Genomic DNA, 13,891 nt, shown 5'->3' on the forward strand with positions numbered 1-13,891 from the left:
GGTTGGTTGTCTCCCCCTCTGGCCACCAGCGGGTGTCATCTCCAGAGTACTGGCTGCACTACATCTCCCAGCAGCCCCAGCCCACAGTTCCTGGATGCTGCTCAGCTGTCATATATCTGGTTTGTTGGTTGGTTGGTTGGCTGGATTGATTGATTTTGTCTGGATTTGAGCTTAGACCCGTGACAGAGTGACATGGATGACGATTTATCCAAACTATTTAAGCATATTAGTTGCATATTTTTGCACCTATTAATATTATTTACAGTGTGAACTTGTCAAAGTTTGTTTATTATAAAAAATGAATATTAAATGGAAATGTATGGAACAAAACAGGTTTAGAAAAAGAAGGGATGGATGGATGGATGGATGGATGGATGGATGGATGGATGGATGGATGGATGGATGGATGGATGGTCTCAATAATGAACCTCTAATAAGTATTTACATCATTATTGTTATTATCTGACTTTATCCTTCAAGGAAGCTGAACAGCAAAAAAAGTCTACAAGGATGCAAATGCTACAGTCAGTCATGATTATAAAGTTATTTTAGATAACCAATCATTTTGTTTACAATTTTATGCAAAACAATTAATAAATGTGATCCTATTTTTTTATCGTTGAACATGAAAGCGCTAAAGTTGTCATGGTGCCTCTGTCAGTCTCCTCCCCCTCTCCACTCTCCTCTCCTCTCCACCTGGCTGCTGATCATCCCCAGCTGCAACCACTCATCTCGTCTCCTCACCTGCCTACTTAAGGAGCTCCAGGACCTTCATTCCCCGCCAGTCCGTTGCCCCTGATGGTGCTTAGTTTGGTCACCTCGTTTATGCCACAGTCTTGCCACGTTTTTGTCAAGACTCTGACTAACGCCTTTCTCACTCACCCTCAGGAATCTCCTACCACGAGTGGTTGCGTGTTTTCATCCTGCGTCCAGATCTCCAGTCGGGTCTTCTCTCCACGGTCACACCACGAGCCTCTGCCTCTGCTCCACGTTCCCGAATCCAAGACGGCCATCTCCCTCTCGGAGGACAAGATCGCCTACTACGCCTCCTGCTCGGAACCTGCTTCCTATCCTGTTCAGGACCCCACCTCCTCGTCACACTATTAAACTCATTACCTACCAACCTAATTCTCTGCTGTGTTTCTTCCGGGTTCCAGCGTCTGGGTCGCTACGTGTTCTGTAGTCATGACAAAAGTTATGTGTGACAGATAAACATAGAACCATTATCTTTTACAGAGAATGCTAATCTTCATGCAGAGAATGGTTTGTTTTGAAAAAACAATTCAGAACGAAGTTGAGAAAGGAATTTTTTTTCGTTTGTTTTTTTTAGCTTGAGAATTTCTCAGCTACAAATATTCCCCTTAAACTACAATGAAACAAAGTATAGAAACCCAAATAAAAAACAGAGAGGTGGAAGTTAATTAAAGTACTGAGATCCAATTGGCCACAGTATCGCCTTTCCAATAAACTTGACTAACCACAGCTTTGGGTTATTATAGATTTATCCATCTCTGCTTCCTCTTAACCTCTTCACACATCACAGACTCTTGCTAAATGTTTCCCTTTGGGAATGAATGGAAGGAGTTTGATAAATTGCGCTCAGGTACAGGAGTCTTTTTAACGATCTCTGAGCACACAAGGCCACTGGGAGTCACTGGATCGCAGCCAGTGGTTTGCTGGCATTATGTTTATGTCAATAATATTGTTTATTATTTTAATATTTTTATGTCACATCGTTTAAATCAGGTTATTTAATGTGTAGTAAATATCTTGTTTGGTGGAAACATGAACCCTGTTAACTGTATTCCCTTACAAACATGAATCTGACAGCAAATTCATCTGAAGAGTCGTGCTAACGCAGCTCCAAATGCTAATTAATAATGGCTGCCATGTTTAAAAATGGCCAAAATCTTGTTCTTTTGCCAAAAAGGAACACCAAAAGATCTTACAGCACTTTTACTGGAAGATTACAAACAGGAAGGCTTTGGTTTTAGCTCTTCTCACATCAAACTAACACTTTTGTGTTAGTGGATCACTCAAATTATTGAGATTTATTGGGGGGAAGGGGTGTGTCTGTGTGTGTGTGAAATTTTCCCCAAGTTTTCAAGGCTTCATACAGGAAATACTTCAATAGAGTGATTTAAAACCTAACAAAACATCCTCAGCACCCATCTTCAAAGAAATAATGAGGTTTCACCCTGTAACACAGTGACAATAACACCCAAACTCGACCTGTCAGCTCACCCTGCTGCCACTTGGCAAGTTACATGAGAAAATTATGACATCTGGTGGATTAAAAAATATAATAATATAAAATAAAAAACGTTCTCACCAGTGTTTTAATTGTGATTGTAAAGTTTTTACCCAAAATCCCTCAACCTGAATGTCTTAAAAAGTCATGTTTTATGATCTGAAGCCACTGATTTCAAAATCTCCTCTACATGGGCGTGGCCATGTGCTGAGCTGAAAGCCCCGCCCCTTCCCCGTTCTGATGACGATAGCTGTGTTTTGCTAGCATAAATATTCCAATAAATTTCCAGCTGTATCGTTTTGAGCCAGACTATCAAGGCTTTAAATATCAATACTTTTATCACAAAAATGAAATGTCACACAGAAAAAAAATATAATAGTTTACAGTTTTTTATATAAAATAAAAGATAAAACCGTTTCTCCATTGGGGGACAAATGAGGCTCTTATTATTCAATAAAAAATATCAGTAAAAATCACAACATTTAGTGAAGCTTTTTTCTGTATGCTAATATACTCAACCCTCCTAATACTCCTTTAGTGCATCTCCTCCATTATGAAAATTGCTCCAGCAGCCCCTGAACACTTGTCCCAGACCCCCACCACCACCATCACGCACACACACCATACCCAACGCTGGCTTCTCTCATAATTCCTCTTGCTATATGGGTGCTGTCAGGGGATGAAATGGTTTCCTTGACCATAGCAGTGCCTGGTAGTTGTTTTAGTGTTTAGATTTGAGCAGAGTAATAAAGCATCGCTGGTGAACCCCGACAGACAGAAAGCTATATCTAATAGGCCTGTCGCTCTCGTGCCAAATCGCTTCCTGCATTTCAATTAAGGACTCTTCCAGCATTGAAACGGCTATATTAAAGAGAGTTTATGTGGCTTATTTCATGCATGAACATAGACAGATATGATGTAGTGTCTGCAAGATTAAAGATAATGACGGAAAGATGCAGTAATCTTTACGATGTTGCTACATCTTTTACACAAACATGTGTTTTTATTTTTTTTTTCAAAGCTTAAACTACATTTCTGGTCTCTGGTTGGTTGGTTTTCCCTCGCCGTACACAAAGTAGAGAACTCTGGGAATTCATCCAGCACTGAGGATACAGTGGAAAAACCTCCATGCAAGCCAGCAGACTGTCACCCCTGGATGGTGTCAGACAATGGGTGCACCAGACAATTTTAATTAATTTCCACAATGAGTTTTGAATCTGCAACAAATACGTTTATGTCTACTGCCAGAAATAGAATAAACAAAAACGGGATTGAGGCTACATTGAGCAATCCATGGTTCTTTTTTATTTTAAAGATGCATTTATAGCTATTTTAGAGACATTACAGTTTAAGTAAAACAAACAAAAAAAATCAACAGTTTCTATTTAACTGCAATAAATAGTTCAAATTATTGAAAATTCAAAACAGCTCAAATTGTCAAATGTTGGGTTTTTTTTAACTCACTGTTTAACATTCTCTGACACCTTAGCTCCAGTGTTTAAGTTTAACTTTTGAACCTTTAACACAATAATTCCAGTAGATTTATTTAAGTTACAGTGTGTTAAAGATTTTGTGTTTAATCGTCACCGGCGACACCTCAAACGTTACAGGGTTAATACTTGATTTTAATGACAGATGCACCTTTAAGCAGTTTTAAATTTGTTATAATTTCTTGTTTCTAATGACCAAATTATGTACTTTTTATCAATCCTTTAAAAATGATCTAATTAATTTTGATTAATGAACTATTTATTAATTGCAATTTAAATAGCGCTGAATTCTTTTGCTTTTGTGATGAATGAAGATTTAGGAGCACTTGAATTTTGTTGTACATTTGTGACAAGGACAAAGAAAACTTTCTGCATTCAACACAGCCAGCAGTACCATAAAAATCAGGCTTTATTGTTATCTGCACGTGTTCTGCTCCACAAGAAGCTCCAAAAACACAGGTGGACACCTCAGAATCAACCAGACATACTATAATGCTGTGGTTACATGTACTACTGCCACAGTGATAGGAAGGCATTTTCAAGAATAGCTGCCGCTGCTCGATTATTTGAAAAATCGTGGGCGTGATGGTACACCACAGTGCGGCAGCAGCAGCTCTGAATGGACGATGTGTAAATGTGTGTAACAAATGCCACCAACGCTGCTTATTCTCAACTCAGATTTTGAGCAAACATTATCTCATCAATTTACAAATTTGCAAAAATGTTTAGACAACATTCCTCTGAAGAAAGCACAACCGTCTTCTTGGTTTTCTTCTTAGCAGCCATCGCAATTCGTCAATACGCAGAGTTACATGATGAGTTTTGTGCAGCATCAGTACCGTCTCCTCATTTAGACCCACCAGATTGACGTCTGATCACCTCCTGGATCCTGTCCTAACAGGCCTCATCGAGTGTCAGCGCTGCTACAGTACAATTTCTAACAATCTGGTGGCAGCACAGCGGCAGGGGGGTGGCTGGAGGGTGGCAGTCTGAAATCGACCAATCATCAGGGGCCCTTGGAGATCATTGACTGATGGGAGCGCTGCTGCCTTCTTGCCACCTGCCTGTCACTGGACTGCCAAAAAGCAACCTTAAAACATGCCGGGCAGCCACTGACCGATGTCAAAAGATTGTCAAGTTGGCATAAAATTGTAACTTTTTCTTAAAACTGCAGGGAACTGTGTAAAAATGTGACTGTCGCCTCTCCACTGAAAATGCCTTCTGCAAAATTTGCTCAAAAACTTGCACTCAGTGGCATTTTGAGAAATGTGATCACAGTCTAAGTGATGATTGTGGATCAAGAAGGACAAAAAAGAAAACCCAGATACCATCTACATCATGAGAGGTGGAAAAAATAAATATACCTGGGCATTCAGATGGAGAACTCTTCTGAAAATACAACAAGGTTTGCGTAAATATCAGATTAAACTTAAAAGATAGTCCATAAATGATTAAAAGAAGTCTAGTTTTTCTGGTAACCTTTGGTAGGAGCAGCAGGATCCAAGCTGGTTTCTCTAAACCAGAATCTGAACGACCCTTATGATCGTTAGTTCTTTACTGAAGATAATTATTGAAATGTTGGGGATTGATTCTACAGAAAAGAAGGTCACACAAGGCATCTAATTTAATGCAGCTTTTTGTACAGCTTCCCCATGATAAAAAGTCAATCAGAGGCTTTTTCAGCTTCACTGCAACAAGAACAACTTCAGTATTGTTTTAAATTTCATTTGGTGTATTTATTTTTAATTTATTGTCAAAAAGCAATAAAAGAACTTTATTTTGAGTTTTTTTTCTTCCTTTATTTTGCTCATCAACAACTCCAGGTCTTTGTTTCCTGTTTTAATCTGCCTCACTGACTTCTTTGTTTATCAATTTGTGCTCTAAAAAAGCTTTATCTTTTGCACCTTCTGTTCTATTGTGATGCCACAGTGCCCTCATCAAAGTGAAGGAAAAGGGTGAGCAGAGGAGTCACAATACACTGAAGAGATGGGAGTGTGTGAGCGTGTCTCACGTTCTGGCTCAGACAATGGCTGACAGAGACTTCTTTTGTTTTTTCTTCATCCTGTCCGTCTCATTTAAAATAATCATAGGCTTCATGCAAACAGAATTATTGCTAACAAGGTTATTTTTACACTTTCATGTGGAGGTGAAAACGGCAACGAAAGCAGGAATTACGGTGGCCCTGAAGGCTCACAACACTCAAAACGGAAGTTTGATCTACGATGGAAGTTGCTCTACTTTTATTCTGAAATTTCCACTGGGCTAACCGGCTAACAGAAAGTTACGTCACGCTGAGATTCCCACCCTAATACTGACATAATATAACGTTTTCACGGATGGATACTCCGATATTGGGCTGACATTCACATTCTCATTGAGCTTTTATTTTCTATAAGTTTTATGTCAGATAACCGTCTCCTGAAGTTTATGAAAAACAGGCTGGAGCACGCTCAGTCAGGACCACTTCTGTCAACAGAAAAAATAAATTCTCATGTCCATTGACTGTGACAAAGTAACAAATAAGGTTGCAGAAACTAGTTCACTTCTTGTGTGGTGATATTTTTTTAAATGTTAAAAAAAAGTTCAATTTAGCATTTCATTCACTTTTTCATACAGGAAATATTTCTGTTAAACCACAAGTTTTTATTGTAATTATTTATTTGTTATTTATGACCACTGACCATATACATATAAATATATATACTTACTCCAGTATTTTAATACACTTTATACAACTTTCTTGCTAATGGTACAATGCAAAAAAGTGTTCAGTGGTTTAAAAAACTACAGAAAAAACACTTTTAGACTTTGTTTGAGAAAATAATGTGCAAAGATTATAACTATGAAACTGCACAATCCTTCCTGTTCTCAGCAAAGCTCAGCTACAGACTCCTCTTCGTGTCAAAAAAGAAAAAGCTGGGATGGGTGTTATAAAAGCCTCCAGGCGGAACAGTCAGAGGATAAAAGGATGAGAATATTTCCTTCAACTTCAAGTAATACTGTGGAGAGCAAGCCAAATACAGGAGGGTTAATTAATGCAAAGGAGACATACCTAAAAATACTCACATGCACTTATGCCACGCAGGCATCGAAAGCTGGGAGAGGAAGATCAAAGTGGCAAGAAATAAAGCAAAGCGAGAGACCGCGGCTGACGTACAGGATGCAAAGGAAAAAAAGAGACAAAATAAAGTACACAAAAAAGAAATAACAAGATTGATCGGAAGAGGGAAACACAAAATGAGACTGAAATGAAACGCACAGATCTAAACTGTCTGAGGCGTACACAGGCAAGCATCCAAAATGAGGAGTTTTCTTGTTTTGTGATGAATAGGAAAACTCCCTTGAGTACAAAATATACAGATTTTAACAAATAAATAAATAAAAACAGTCAAATGACAATAATAGTCAAAAGTTTGGAGTACAAAGAGAAAGAAATCTGGGTTTATTTTGACAAGAACTTTGAGAAGGACTGGAAACAACCTTAATGAAGGATCTCAACAGGAGGAAATGAAAGTGCTCTAAACTGCAGGTTTGCGTTCTATTGCAGGAGACAGTTTAGCTTCAAACGCCTGCTTTGAAAACACATATATTTAAAAATAAACCAATTTAAAAGAAGGAAAATTGGGGCAGGTGTCATCTATAACAGGCTAGCTTTAGTTTTGAGCGAACAAAGTAGCAGATTCTGGGATGTCGTTCAGACTGATACAGAAAAGATGGGTTTGTGAAGTTGGATTTCACATTAATTTATCTTGTTTTCGCAGTTTCACAACATTTGTACAGTTAATTTGGGTTGAATATTTAGGATTTTAGTCGAAGATTACTTTTAGAAATACCTACTCAGTTTAAGAATACCGTACACGTTATACTGTGTTTGCATCCTTCCATCCATCTTCTTCCACTCATCCAAACCGGCTTTACTCCAACCGAGCTTCTGTCTCTAAGGGAGCACCCAGCCACCGCCTGGAGGAAACTCCTTTCAGCCGATCTCGTTCTTTCGGTCACGACCCAGAGCTCATGACCCTAGGTGGGTACTGGAACGAAGATCGACCGGTAAATTGAGAGTTTTGCTTTCTGGCTCAGCTCTCTTTTCACCACCACAGATCGGTACAACCGCATAACGATGGACGCCGCTCCAATCCACCTGTCGAACTATATTTAACCTCCTCCACCTGCATCACTCCACCCACCGAGAGATGACAAACTTAAACTAACCCCCCCTTCCTTGAACTGCCACTTCAGAACCTCTTTATTAGAAGTACGATTAAAGATTTTCTAACTTTGCCCAGATTATCAGATTAGCATCACCAGGACCCCAATCTGGAGCCAGGTCAAAGGTTGGGGCTCTCGGGCAAGCGTCTGGTGGCCGGGGCTCCTCCCACAGCCTTGGTTGGGTCAAGCCTGAAGGAGCAACGTGGGATCATTCTTTAGTGAGCATTAATATCAAAATGATATACTCTACGATTCTGAAGAAAATCTGGCCACAAATGGGTTAATATTCCACCAAGTCTGGATTTAAATAGGCTCCAATATTACTGCAGAATTCACATTCAACAAGCCAGGTAACACACCTGATAAATAAACAACAGCTTTACATGTTAAACTATAATTCATGTCACTTGTTCTCTGCCAAATCTTTTCTGCAACTCATAATCAAGAGCTGCTAAAAGCTAAATCTTAAATAAAACCATAACAGAAAACGTAATCAACAATAGCAGGAGTGCAAACAACGCCATGAGGAAGAACTACAACCCAAATATTACGAAAGAGCTGCAGTCCAAATGCAGACGCCAGCTTCTACAGCCTAAAGGCCCAGGTGAGCAGCCGGCTGACGGCCCTCCCATGTTAGCCAATTACCTTCTAAGGTTGGCCAGAGCTCCAAGAGAGCTTATGTTAAGCACAAACTCTTGTTAATTAGACTTTCTGTCTTTCCTTTTTCTTCAGTCATTCCTTTGTCTTTGTATTTTGCCACTGAGCCTGCCCTTCACAAAAGATAAAGATGATCCCTCTGGCTTTTTTTCTTCCCTACGTTGAGAAAAAAGGGGCTTAAGGCCAGCCGAGGCGGAGATGGAGTATTGTCGACACAGGAACATAATTCTCAAAGATCAAAAAGAAACTAGTGCATACAAAGTCTGGGCTGTCAATACTATTCCAGAGATTTGTAATAACTGAGTGAATGGATTTTTTTTTTTTTTTTTTTGTAATGAAGTTTAAAAGGTAACCGTGGCTAATAGATATTTTTTTCTTGAGCATCCTCTAAATATCTGACAGTTCTTCCTGAAATGTTGTTAAACTGTCCAGTTTTCAGGTTTGCAGTGTTGTAAAAAAGCAGGGATTTGACCTGACTTTGGAGCCACCTCCAGACTACCTTATTAACGAGCCCTCAGCATAAGAAAACACGTCCTCTTTCTTCAATCCCTCAATCCAATGCGTCCTCACTCCCAACTCGTCATATAAATGGACATATTGTTGGGGCACTAACTCATATGGATATATTTTACTCTGAAACACTTAAGAAAATCATGGTTTAGGCCCTCTATTTTTTTTGTGTGTGTCATGCTATGTGCCAATTAAGGATGGTGTTCCACATGGTTCTTATCTTGGACTGCTACTTTATTGTCACCTCGTTTTAATTAAACTATGATTGGTCTGTATTTCTCCTGCATCTCCAGACTGGAAAAAATATTAAATATTAAAATGTATAGATTTTTCTTCATAAAATGCAAAATCAATGAAACAACAAGAGTAGTCATGGAAATTAATCAATTGTGGTTTAAAAAAAACAAGCATACGCAAAGTCTACAAATAAAAATACCATTAATCATTAAGTGCAAAGCAACAGAAATGAAATATAACAAAGGGGATTTTATGCTAAAACAAATGAAGAAAATATTGGGAAAACTACTTAACCTTGAGGTGATCTCCCGTTTGCAAGAACAGTCTGCATGCACGAGTGCTTGATTTTCTACACCTGTGGCCAAATGAATAGGACACCTGATTCTGATTGTTTGGATGACCTGAATCAGGGTGAGTAAATACTTTTGGTGATATAACGTCAATGATTACACATACAGTAATAAGTCTAAATGAGACAGAGAATTGTCTCAAACTTGCTCCAGAACCAGAAAAAAACATGGAGAATCCTTAAGTCAGAAGTTGGATCATCGTGTGCTCACTCAGACAGCTTTGATGAGCACCTATCGTCTTTTCTGTGCGCTTTGCTTCAAAGCAATACACTTTATTAACTTTCTTTCTTTTCTAGTAGTTTTTTCTGCACCTTTTCTTTTTCTTATTTAGAAAAGATTTGGTTCCTTTGCTTAGAGTCTGATGCATAAAAAGTGTCTTGATTGTTATGCACGTCTCTGAAGCTCCTTTCACACCAGAGATACTGTTAATAATAGCTTTATGCATCTTTGAAATTCAGTTTATTCTTTTGCTCAGATTGGGATTCTTCTTGCGCCACGTTGCGTCATGCATTCAAGCGTGGCTGTTAAATTAACAAAAAGCACACATTTAGAAACGGAATTTGGATATGAAGTCACTGGAGGCACATTAGCAACGTCCTCACAGAGTTAAACGTTTCCTCAAATATATTGGGGTCCTGCAAAGTCAGAGCGCCACAACAAGGTGTTACAAAGGTCATTGTGACGTGACAGACAGGTTTAGATGTCACTAGATTAACTGAAGGGGCCCTGACCGTCCTTTTCCTGCTCTTACACAAAGCTGTTGAGGCAGATGTCCACCCTCCCCGAGGCTGGCTCTGCCTCCTTCTTTTTTCCCGTTAAAGGGTTTTTCCTTTGTTTCGTTTTTTTTCTGAAAGAGCTTGCTGTGGGGGGAATTGTTAAATTGTTTGGCTTCTCCAATATGTGGAGTGTCCTGAGATTACTTTTCTCTGTGAATTGGCGCAATACCAATAAAACTGAGCTGAAGTAAATTCAAACATCAGAAACGGTGAATGAAACCCACTGCATTCAAGACACAACACCATTAGGCTTCGCAAGAACAATGCAACACGGAACACTCTGAATTATAGCCCATTTGGAAACGCGGGGGAGTCCTGGAGTTAAGACCACATGCGGGGATGACATTTGTTGTCTGTCCTCCTGTGATACTGCCGCTGTTCCATGAGCGTTTCTGTGAGCATTAAGCACAAACGCATCTCCAGCCGTGATGTGAGTGCACACACGGTGATGCACCCTCTCTCAAAAACTAATAAAGCTGTCTTTGAGCTGCAGGCTTTGACATCCTTTGTTGCAAGAACATTTTCGCTTGTACCAACTTGACTTTGCCAAAACTTTGCCCTGGATGTGATCACAGTTTCACAATAAAAGATGAGACAATTTTCAGACTAGAAAAAGGGATTGCTATAGCTCCTATCAAAAAAAATTTGTAAGCATAAATTGTTCACACTTTTGTGCAAGTTTTGCATGGAAATAATAGGACATGTTTCCTAAAGAGGTTGACATTTATAAAGTATAAGTTCCTAGTTTTACCACTTAAATACAGTTAAGAAACAAGCTTTACCACAAGGATGATGTCAAGTCAATCCGATCTGATCATTTAAGAAAAAAATGGTGCGTTCACTTAACTCCACCTGCTTTTTTGCTAATGTAACACTAGATCAGAGGTGGGCAAGCGTTTTTACTCATGGGCCACAAAGGGTTCTAAAATTTGACTGAAGGGCCAAACGAGGAGCTGATGTTTTGGTAAAATCCTCTTTTAAGGGAAAGAAATAACATTAAACATTAATTGAAAATTAATTTACTTCAAAATTTGTGGCTTTTGTTGAAAAACCGCAAACTTGGAGAAATGCTGCATTCAAGTGGTTTTGGAATGATCAGAAAAATGACTGTCCGACTGGGAAAACACACATGAACTTTGGAAAAACAACAAATCTTTCAACACCACGTGAATACAGAATAACTTTCTGCACCTGAAAGCTTAATTTATTTGTAGTGCACCATCAATGGGGAGAAACTAGAATTACATAGAAAATAAAACTACAATAACAAGGATTATCAATGGAGTTTATTCCAGTTTAGGGATCCTGATTTAATAGTTTTAAATCAGTATATGGTACTGTAGTTTGCCCACTCCTTTACTGGATTCACCTCCTAGGAAGGAATATTTTACAGATATTTTATAAGTCTCCAAATTTCTCCGGATCTTATTCAACTGTGGTTTTGTAGTTTTTAGAAGGTTTCTAGTGAGAGTGATAAACATTCACGCCACCTGGATGTTGCGTTTCAGTTCATCCAACAATTCCACTCCACACCTGAGACGAAAAATGCATGTCTACAGGGTGAAGAAAAAATACCCCGTGATATGCCCTGGAGGTGGAGTATAAGCAACAAATTTCTGAAACCATTTTGCTTCATCAATGTGTTTTTAAATTGCCAAAAATAAATAAATAAATGTCAAACTTTGTCTTAGAAAGTTCTTACAAAGTTACTCTTTCAAAATCTCTCAATGACAAACATCTAAACCAGCAGTTGTCTTGTCCAAACAGAAATCTGTGTAATAATGATCAAGAACAGAAAAGAGGCAAGAAACATTTCCATGTGGGTAAAAATAAAAAGCTTGTTTCAAAATTTAGTTCAAACACGGAGAACACAATTAGAGCTTAAGGCAAAGTGACAAGTGGTCCTTTAATTCACAGAAGAGCCCATCTTTTGTAAATTGAGGAGAAATGAATAATTGTGGCCAGAATTATATAACACAAAGTATTTCATATATCAGATAAAGAGCTGGGGGAAAAAAAAAATCATGAGGTTTGCACCACTTCCAACCATCTCTTCCAGCTGTAGGTGGTAGACATGCACTAGTATTGGGTAGCAACAGTCCAGTGTGAACGCCATGGGCTAAACACGCGTTCAAGAATGGGCGTCACATATCTGGTGTGAATGCAGCTTTAATAAACCACCTGATCAGATCACAGCTGCAGGATCTGATGCCTTTGAGATTTATCTGCTGCACACAATCCACTGTATCCACATCTCAGCGGGAAAAAAACGGAATTTGTTGGTTAAATCCAAAAGAAAAATACAGCAAATATTTCAGAGGTCTAACTAATCAATAAATCAGAAGTGACCTTGATAGGTAGCCCCTCAGAAGACATTGGAATGGTTAAAAATATTGAAGCCGTTTAGATAGATAAACGTTAATGCTGAGAAACTGATCAAAGAAATTGATTTTTTTTCTGAAGAACTCCTTCATAAAGTCATTGAATTTACAACAGAGGAGGGATCTGTGACTTTGAAGACTCAGAGACGTAGGATCATCTGTAACCTGGAAGAGTTCGGCAGCGTCCGGGTGTTCATACCTGCCGGCGTTACCTGTGCTGTTATCGGTAGAAAGCACACTCACAAGATAGATTAACTGTCTAATTAAAGCAGAGAATGAGGGGCGGGGGTAATCAAAACTGCAAATGAGGGATAATCTGCAACACAGGAAGGTTTTTGATATTGAATTATCTCCCCGAAAAGTCACAAAACACCAGCAGAAATACATATTCAGACTGTATTGTACCAGTTTCAAAAAGATTACTAAATATGTACTGTTTGTTATTCCAGCACACACTAAAAAAATGTGTTTTATTGACATTTATGAGATAAAATAGTTTTTAAGAACTGTCAGGATTTCCCCCTCTGGTGGAAGAAAGTGAGATTTAACCTGAATCCCCAAGTATCTCCATCAATTTTTTTTTTGTATTTTTAAGTTTTCCATCTGCGGTACCTGACAGCAGCTTCAATACACGGAGGCTTGTTATAGAGCTTGTTAAAGCGTGACTTCAGTAGCTCGCGATGTGACCTTTCACGCTCCACTCAAGTACAACAATGCAATTCGTATACCAAAAAATAAAACAAAAACCTCAAGAAATGTTTCATTTTTCCTTCGGGTGTGTGCATAGTTCAGATGTCTATCAGATGGCTCTATCATGATCATTATTTGTAAATTGTTCATTTAAGTCCGCTGTGTCTTTTATAGAAGCTGTGGTGCAATAATTACTTTCACTTAAATCAGAATGGCTCAAAAGAAAACCAATGTATAGCTTTTTCTGTACATGTGAGCATACTGCCTCCTTGTGGCAATTATCGGTATTGCTGCAAGAATAGTTTTGACTGTGTTTTTGAGGATTCATCCTTAAACTTTT

The 13,891-nt window shown here is 38.7% G+C and overlaps 1 long non-coding RNA gene across 1 annotated transcript; it reads left to right on the forward strand.

The window, feature by feature from the left end:
* Positions 1–645: 645 nt before the first annotated feature.
* Positions 646–1,120, forward strand: LOC118599652. The gene is made up of 2 exons (XR_004949087.1): positions 646–801; positions 889–1,120. It is a non-coding gene; the product is annotated as an uncharacterized LOC118599652 (long non-coding RNA).
* The last annotated feature ends 12,771 nt before the right edge of the window (positions 1,121–13,891 follow it).

This window comes from Oryzias melastigma, linkage group LG14, assembly GCF_002922805.2.
Source record: "Oryzias melastigma strain HK-1 linkage group LG14, ASM292280v2, whole genome shotgun sequence".
Lineage (NCBI taxonomy): Eukaryota > Metazoa > Chordata > Actinopteri > Beloniformes > Adrianichthyidae > Oryzias > Oryzias melastigma.